At 56.1% G+C, this 9,318-nt stretch overlaps 1 long non-coding RNA gene across 1 annotated transcript; it reads right to left on the bottom strand.

Annotated features, from left to right (window-relative positions):
• Positions 1–4,505: 4,505 nt before the first annotated feature.
• On the bottom strand, positions 4,506–8,394 carry LOC109118158. The gene is made up of 5 exons (XR_002025464.2): positions 8,194–8,394; positions 7,696–7,921; positions 7,096–7,195; positions 6,849–6,969; positions 4,506–4,546 (listed from the first exon to the last, which is right to left on the bottom strand). It is a non-coding gene; the product is annotated as an uncharacterized LOC109118158 (long non-coding RNA).
• Positions 8,395–9,318: the final 924 nt, after the last annotated feature.

Below are 9,318 nucleotides of genomic sequence, written 5' to 3'. Positions count from 1 at the left end.
TTCAGGCTGGATTTGAACTCGCTAGGTAGCTCAGGCTGGCCTGAATCTGTGGCGATCCTCCTGCCTCAGCCTCCCAAGTTTTAGGATTACAGGTGTGAGTACCACACCCGGCTCAGGACTCAAGTTTAGTAAAGGCACAAAACCATGCATGGAAAAGTCCCAAAACCAATACAGTGATTTCATCTAGGGTAGGAAGAAAATGGGACTGGAGACGGGGCTTTGACTGTTCCGGCATAGGTAAGCACACGCACACACATGTACGTGAGTGTACGCATGCACACATATCTGAAACATGGTAAAGCGTGATGGTCTGATGAAGCGAAGTTCTGCACACAGAGTCCTCTGATCTAGTTTTTATACTTGCCTATTAAACTAGTTCATCAAAGTTCACTGAAACTAACGTCGTCCCTACCTCTGGCTGCCCCCCGCCCCCGTAGCTGCAGCCCCTCCTTCCAGCCGGTCGCTTCTCAGCCACGGAGATGCGTTAAGTACCTGTGCTGCAGGCCAGGTCACCCCTCCTGAGAGGAGCACAGCAGGTTCCCTCAGCAGGGCGGGAGCCTCTGTGTCCCTGGGAGGGTGAGAGGGGCACCCCAGAGGGCCCCATCCTTCCCTTGGTGGCAGGCAGCTCTGGGAGAAGGCAAAGAGCTAGGGCTTTAGAGTTGGGAGAAAGCAGGTTCAGACCCAGCTCCACTGTGAAAGACTTCCTCGACCCCAGCAAATGACTCAGCCCAAGCCTCTGCTTTTGCAATGTTAAAGAATCACGCTTCTTTCTTCACAGGTGTGTATTCAGTGACCCAAATGATGTCCAAGAGACATTAAGGCGCTAAAAAAAAAAACAAAACAGAGGGAGTAGCTAGGCATAGTGGTGCACACCTGTAGTCCCAGCACCGGGGAGGGTGAGGCAGGAGCATCGAGGAGACCTTCAGGGCCAGCCTGAAATACACTGCAAGGCTATGTGTCAAAAAAAAAAAGCTGCTCAGAAGAATATAAAATACATGATCCGTGAAAGAAGCCACCACGAAAGGTCAAATACACGAGGGTCCCAGAGGAGTCAAATTCAGAAGCAGAGAGCAGGAGGAGCAAGGAATGCAGAGATGGTTATCTAATGGGGACAGAGTTTCAGTCCTGCAAGATCAAAGTTTCTGGAGGTGAGGGTGAGGGTGGCCACATGAGAACACACAGAACATCACTGACCTGTACGCTGGGACCAGGGGAAGATAGGAAATCTTATGTTATATGGATTTTAAAATAATAACAACAATCGGGGAAAAGAGTATGGTTCAGTTCTTAGGGTCAGGGATACAGCTCAGCAGCACAGTGCCTGCCTCGCAAGCGTGAGACCCTGAGTTTGATTCCTGTTACAAAAAAAAAAAAAAAAATAAAAAAAAAAAAAAAAAAAAAAAAAAAAAAAAAATTCAAGAACCAATTCTTGTTTTAAAAAATCCTATCAGTAAAAAACTTACTCCTGTAAATATAGATCAATCCAGAAAGCTACACATAAACCACAGGTGGTTACGCTGAAGAGTGGGTGAGACCGTGGTGGGTGTCTACGCTGCACATTCTCCACTATTTAAATAGGGCATGTTTATGAGAAGAAAAAAATTACTTGCAAAAAATCAAAAGATCTTCCTCACTGTGTGGTTTCTGAGGACCATAAAAGAATTACAGCTGCCACCCATGATGGTAAAGGCCAGCCCTGTGCCTCCTGCCCTAACCTGTCACACTCAGCAGCCGCCACAAATGCCCAGGGGAGCTCAGATCTGAGTCCAAGCCGTGATACTCTAATGCCAGCCCCACCACTTCCTCACAGGGCCTTGGAGCTCAGTTTTCTCCACTCTGAGATGGGTCCATTACAGCTGTGCACTCGGCCATTGAGAGCTGAGGGTAAGATAACATCCTGTGCGTCAATTCAAAGTCATTCCACACCCCACCATCGCAGAAGACCCTTCCAGAACTCGGCAGGGACAGAGCCGGGTGACAGCTCAACCCTAAATGCTCAGACCTCCGAGCAGGGCCAGATCGCCGGGCTCCAGGTCCCAAGAAAGGACCAAGGGTGGAGAGCTGGCCATCTGCTCTCAGAACCAGCCTGCAGGGCCTACCCTGGTCCACAGATTCAAGCCCTTTTTCTTTTCTTTTTTTTTTTTGTTTTTTTGAGACAGGGTCTCACTATGTAGTTGAGACTGACCTGAAACTCACTATGTAGCTCAGGCTGGTCTCGAACTCACAGTGATCCTCCTGCCTCAGCCTCCGGAGTGCTGGGATTACAGGCATGCCCCACCACACCCGGCCAAGCCCTTTTTCTTTTTAAGAGATGAGGTTTCCTACGCTGCCCAGGCTGTCCCCAAAGTCCTGGGCTTGAGCAATCCTCCCACCTCAGCCTCCCAATTCACCAGGACTACAGATGTGCACCACCTCGACAGGCTTCAATTTCTTCTTAATCCTTACAGCCAGGAAAGGGAGTCAAAGAAATGGCAGCTGCTCTCTGTCCAGCAGGAGACCACACATGCATGCCCCTCCATGGCCCGCGGAGGGCCAGGCAGTGCCCACACCTGGGCAGCAGGCCGTGGGGAGGTGGCCAACAGACGGGGCACAGAGAGCCTTTTGTTAAAGCACAAACAGAGCCGCAGTGCCGGTGGGAGGCTGGCGCCCTCCTCTAGCCCAGAGGGAGGCCAACCCCACTCTCCCAGGGAAGGGGCCCTGTTGGAGCTGGCTGTGAATCTGCTCTAGTTCTTGTGCTTCCTCCGGTCCCAGAGCCAGGAAGGGGAGGGCAGAAGAGGTCTCAGCAACATCTGGCACACTCAGCCCCCACTCCCCAGCCGGGTGAGTCAGAGGCTGCGGTCTGGGGGTGCTGCGGGCTGGGGACTCACCCTGCACAGAAGGGCACACCCTCACTTCCTGGGGAAGGCCGAGGGGAGCCAGTATCGGTTCCAAGCAGCTAACTCTCAGGTTCGGGCTGGGCTTTCCAAACAGGTTTGGCCTTGTGGACTCTTGCCAAGGTGTGGCCTGCCGTCCAGGGTGAAGGGTGACAGGTAAGGGACACCTTCCGCCCAGGACTCCCCTGTGGACACCCAAGCTCAGGACATGGGAGCAGCTGGCCAGCTCCAGCTCAGGGCTAAGCACGTCCTGGGCTTCGGCTCCCCCTCCTCAGCCAGACCAGGAAGGCGACTCCTCACTCACCAGTGTGACCTTGGGAAAGTCACTACCCCACAGGGCTGATTTCCCTACCCAGAAGCCATACAAGTCTACTCCTAAGGCCTGAGGCAGGGAATGAACAAGGTAGTCCCCAAAGCCTTCCAGACAGGACAGCGCCTGCCTCTCCGTGAGTCTGTTATGTTTGCTACTATTGCTATTTTGCTCGAGATAGGGTCTTGCTACCTTATGCTGGCTGGCCTCAAACTCATTAGGTCAACTGATCCTCCTGCCTCAGCCTCCACAATAAGCAGGACTATAGGCATGCACCGCTGTGCCTGGCACTTTGCTGCCATCACTCTCTTTCTCTCTTTCTTTCTAAAAGGGTCTTGCTATGTAGCCCAGGCTGGCCTTGCCCTCACAGCGATCCTCTGGCCTCAGTCTCCTGAGTGCTGCTGTTATTCTCCTGAAAGTTCACTGGTCCCTTTGCAGTGCGATGTCTGAAGCCCTCGAAGTGACCTACCTAAGGCCACCCAGCTGGACGGGATGGGAAGATCCACCAGATCCGACCATTGTGCCGACCTGCCTCTCAGGCAGCAAGCAGGTACCCTGGGCCACTCCTGTTGCTGAGGGGTCATGAACAGGGGTGCCTAGCAGGCCACACTAGGATGCCTCCGGTTTTCCAAGGGTTAAGAAAACCTGGGGAGAACCCAGCTCCTGCTCTGGGCTCCAGGGGCTGAAGAACCTTAAAGACACTAGGCGCCTTCCTCTGCTGCTCCAGTGTGGCCACCAATACCCTGGAGAGGCCGTGCCGCGACTTCCACTGAGGTCCCAGGGGCTGGGCACTGGTCAGCCCCGAGTGGGCTGCTGTCCCAGGGAGCCACTGGGGAGATGCAAGGACTCCCACTCCACCCCATACCCACAGCACACGAGTCACATCTTCAAGGTGGCAGTCCCAGGGCACGGGCTTGGCAGCTGCGCCGCCAAGCTGTCCAGGTAGCACGTGAAAGCCTGGAATTTTACAGCCACTTTTACTCCAGGAAAATGTTGCTCCAGGCGTGAGGTTGTATTGCAGCAAGCAATTTAATTTTGAGGTTTCAAGCTCTCAAGAGACGTTTAGATGCTAGAACTTGCTGCGAGACACAAATGCAGCAGAAAGGCATCGGGAGAGGCAGCAGGGCAAGCTGTGGCTGGGAGTAAAGTCCTTCTAGGTAGCTTAGCCCCACATACCTTTGACAAGGGAAGGTTAAGAGTTCCACAACACACACACACACACACACACACACACACACACATCACTAAAAAATAAACATCCAAGCTGGGGATGGTAGCACACACCTGTAATCCCACGACTTGAGAGGCTGAGGCAGGAGGAGTGCCAGGAATTCAAGGCCAGCATGGGTTACACAGTGAGATCCTGCCTCAAAAAACAAAAGTAAGTCAGTCCGTCCCATCCTGGTCCTGGGTGGGAGTGCAGCCCCACTCCCAAGGCCTGGGTGTGCACAACAGGAAGCCTTATGCAACAGGGACAGGGCCTTGAGAATGAACCCAGCCAGCGACCCCAAGGCATCCTCAAAAGCCTGAGAGCACAGAGAAAAAGAAGCAGCACGGCCAGGGAATTTAGCTCAGTGGTTCCACCACCAGCCTCATAAGCACAAGGTCCCAAGTTCAATCCCCGGTACCATTAAAAAAAAAAGAAGCAGCAGAGTGAAGTACAGAGCACACGCCACCAAGCCACACAGATCTGGCTCCGTCCTGGCTGTCATTTACAAGTTGCAAGACCTGGTTAGGAGATCCCACCCCTCAGGGCCTTGGTCTCACAACTCTGGAAGGACCTCAGCACCGGCGACCTGCACTCAGACAGCAGCACTGCACACACTCATGGGAGGGGCTAAGTTAAGATGCAAAGTGTCACCTCCAGAGGGGCCACCCTGAAGGCTCTCTGACAGGCAGGGTCTCCTGCGAGAGGCAGACGTGGCTGGGGACGGGGAAGGGATGTGGCGTGGGCGGAGGGGTGGCAGAAGGAGCCTGAGGAAACTGCCAGCTGAGGCAAACATCAGAAGCCCCGCAAAGATTCATTTCCAGCTGGGTCTCACCAGATGCCACTGGGCCTCAAAGTGAGGCTGCTGCGCCTTACAGATCCCCTTGCAGAGCCCACCCTGAGGTCGCCTTTGCCCCCAGGAAGCAACTTTCCTCCGAAGTCCCAAGGGCCCTCCCGCTCCCCATCATCCTGGCTGATGCCTGAAAGATGCATTCTAAAAGGGAAACTGAGTCAGGGCCAGGCTGTCCCTGAGGGGCTGGGAAGGGAAAGACTCAGGTACATACAACCCAGAGTCCACTCACCAGCGGTGTGTGTCCCCACCCCAGGTGGCTGTGCCTCTGGCAGAGGGCAGAGGCCGAAGCCTGCAGGTCCAAGCCCGAGGCCAGCTGTCCCCTGCCTGGCGTCCCCAGCACCGAGGAGGAATTCCTGCCTCACATAAGCCAGACCCACTGTCCTGCTCGGCATGCATACAGGCTTCAGCTCAGGACTCCCCTGTCTGGGGACAGAGAACTCAAAACCAACAGGAAACCCCTGCAGGGCAGGGCCAGCTTCACAGACCTTGTCCTAATAAACAGGCGAACAGCCTGCTTCACACACCAGGCATTTCCGCCTCCCTCCGCTGCTGAAACACGCAGTGGACAGCTGGCCAGAAACACCTGCACGGCCAGGGGAGGACCTACCCCCGCATTCGGAATCTGCCCTGACCACATCTGTCTGCCTTTGGCCTTCGGAAGATCTGGGAGCTGTCATTCTGTGTGCAACAGAAGCAAGCTGCTGACTGGCAGCTCCACCAAGACCTGATTTCTGTGAAAGCGGACACGCTGCAGTTACGGAGGTGAGGCGTTACCCCCCATTCCCATCTCCGAAGGTGAGGAGCAGAGGAGATGCCCCTTTCCCCACATCTACATCCAGGATGGCGCTAGAGATGGGTGCCCCAAGTGCAATCCAAAACCCACTGAGTTATCACAAACTGCCAACACTGCAATTAAACCTGAACACTGAGGCTGGAGTTAGCAGAAACAACTGATGCGTTAACATCTGGTGTCTTCAAAGAAAGACACAGGGACACCCAAGCCAAAGGTTTGCCACCACTGGTACGAGGCCCACGACGAGCCTGCAGCTACCCTGGCAATCAAGAAAACTGCCCCAAGCTTCCCACTGCCCTTCAAGCCCTGGGGAGGGAGGTGCAAGCCCTGCTTTGGGCAAAGCTGGGTGGGCAGTGGATGCGGAGAGGCCTCAGGCAGGGACGGAGGACCTGGCCCAGCAGGGGACAGTGAACAGCGTCCAGAGTGCTGCGATCACATGAGCCAGTGACGCGAACACGCTCTGCACGTTACCCAGGACTCTGCCCCCACCACCTCTGATCGGGGCTTGGCCCTCTTTTCGTCAGGGTATTTAATCCTCAAAACGTCCTGTAGCTAGGTGCTAATATCCTGTATTTTTGGGGTCCTCGGGATGCAACCCTTTCCCAAAGCCACAGCCAAGGCACTCAGCCCCCAGATGTCTACGTGGCCGAGCCGGTGTGGGAAATCAGCCTTGCTCTCTGCCTCTCGTGTTCACTGTGCTCAGCTCAACACACCCGAGTCTCTGATGAGTCCCGCGGAGGCACAAGTCGCCCGCCATTTACGGAATCAGTGAACTGCCGCAGCAAACGAGAACAGGATCCCACAGAACACACCTGGGACAAGGGTCACGGGAGCATCATTAGTAATCCAGACTGGTAAGAACTGGGGCGAATGAAGAAAAAGTAGGGTTCAGCGCAACACATCAGCCTTCAGAGAGCACGGTGACTGGACGCGCTGAGTGAGAAGAGGAGACAGTCTGTCTTCAGGCCCCTCTGTCCCTGGTCCCTGGGCCTCCACTGCTGAGCCCATGGGACCGAGGAGCTGAAGATGCTGCCCTCGGCCCGGGGTGAGCTGCCTTACCCCTGGCTGCTATCTGCGTGTCGGTGGGAGGTGCTGAGGCCGGTGCACATCCGTCTGCACAGGGTCCGGGCATCCCTTCTGCTCCATGGGCGCTGCTGCCCTAGGAGGAAGCAAGAGCTGCTGTCAGTAGGCATGTGAGACTGGGCCGGGATGCAGGGCAGAAGGAGCTCCTGGGACAGGGAGCCTCACACACAGAACCTGGTCCTCCGGGAGACGCCACGTCAGCCCTTCCAATCTGGAGGGCTGTGCCAGGGGAACCCGGGAGAAGCAGGAGACCCAGATGAGCAAGGACCTGGGAGACCTCCTGGAGGAGTGGGAGGAGCACTCAGGCAGAGGCACACTGCATGTTTGCTTGGAGGGAAGAGAACGGCCATCCACGGAATATTGGGCGTCCCCCCGCCAGGTCTCGAAAAAGACAGGGAATTGGCAGGACAAGAACTACAGGGAGGATGAGCCGGGCAGGACAAAGACTGTGACTGAAACACAAAGCACACACTTCACCCATCGGTCAGTAAACACAGTGCTCGTCCATCACAACTGCACCCGAGAGAACGAGACAAGTAGGCAGAGGGGGAAAGCAGCGTATGCTCTGCTCCATACCCAGGGTCAGCAGTGAAAGGAGCTGGGGCTGACTGTGGCAATAACCGCTGGGGAGGGCCCCGAGTCAGCCAGGAAGGCAGGGCTGGGCTCCGTCCACCACATCCATCCCATGCGGGTCCCCATGAAGTCTCGGCCTGTCCGTCTGGGCCTCGGTTGTCCACATGCGAAAACCTGGGATGACTCCCACGCAGGAGAAGAAGCCGAGCTGACTCCTTCCCTCCCGCTCCTAAAGGCAAACCTCAGGCCATGTCAGGCAGCAACCTGAGCCCATTTACCACCTTTACTTCCGACCCACGGGGACAATTCCTCCGCAGCCCCACTTTCCAGAAAGGCCACTCAGGGTTGCACAGCAAGCTGTTTCTCGCTGGGCGTGCCCAGGAAACAGAGAACAAATGCATCTGGTAGAGTTCTGGGGCTGGACAAGTCACAAACATTTTTTGTCACCCGCTCCAAGGCCCAAGGCACCAGACCCCATCCCAACCCCAAACAAGCTGAGACCTGAACACGGAGAGGCAGGGCCAGCCGCTCATCCCCAGCATCTCCACAGCAGCCAGTCCTCCAGCACAAGCCACCTGTCCTCGCCTCTCCTCCCAGCCACAGGACACTTGACCTTCACAGGAGACCACGCCAGACAGACTGATCCAGGGGCACTGCCCAGGGCCTCCAGACACACTCCCACTCCCTTCCCCTGGTGGGAAGCAGCACCTGCAGCGGGGGTCTATCCATCTGCCACTTTGCTCCAGAGCGCAGGATACAGTTTGGCAAGAGTTCTAAGCACTACAAATAGGAAAGGGGGAAGAGGTCCTCCGAACTTTCGGCTCCTCCAAGTCTTTGCACACACACACACACACACACACACACCCGCCTTGACCTTCCCTCATCAAGCTCTCTGCCTCACAGCTCCTCAAAGGCACTCTAGGTGGAGCAGAGGAAGAAGAGGGAGTGGAAGTGTGACTCGCCCAGGACCCACCCCACCCAGCCCAGTCCCCATTAGGAAGAGGCTGCTGCCACACACAATCCCCAGCCACACCTCTTTCCAAAAAAGGCCACGTATCAGCGGAGAACCAGCCCAATCTTGGTTTGCTCCATTCCAGAACAAGGAGAAGGGGCGGTCGTCAAAGCAGCATAATCATCACAAACCCCACGATGCCCAAGCTCCGGTCCCTCAGCCTGGGGCCAGCGTGCTGGATCTCCAGCTCACCTAGAGAGCGGGGCCAGGCAGTGACCTCACTAGATCTGCAGGGCCCGCCCCTGTGCACGCGGCGGACAGGGGCAGGAGCTGGGGTCTCAGACTCCAAACCAATCATCCCCAGAAACCCAGCCCAGACAAGGTCCCAGACCCTAGGCAGTGACCCTGCCCCCGTGTCAGGGCACTGTCCCCTCCGGATCAAGAGGTGGACCGGTTCAAGGATAGAAGACGGGGCGAAGAACCTAGGAGAAGAGACCTGGGGAACCTATGAAAACGGAAAAGCTGGCAAACTGTGCCGAGAGGTGGAACCTCCGGGAAAGGGGGAGTGTGTAAGGAGAGGAGGGCATCCGGGACCCAGGAGATGACAGGGGGAGCCGGGGAACCGCGCGGAAACTCAGGGTAGGAGGACGCAGGAGTACGGGGTGCCCGCAGGG

This window comes from Fukomys damarensis, unplaced genomic scaffold (assembly GCF_012274545.1).
Source record: "Fukomys damarensis isolate Sample0158 unplaced genomic scaffold, DMR_v1.0_HiC HiC_scaffold_36, whole genome shotgun sequence".
NCBI classification, from domain to species: Eukaryota; Metazoa; Chordata; class Mammalia; order Rodentia; family Bathyergidae; genus Fukomys; species Fukomys damarensis.
Note: the sequence above shows the minus strand (reverse complement) of the source record. Positions and strands in the feature narration are given on the sequence as shown.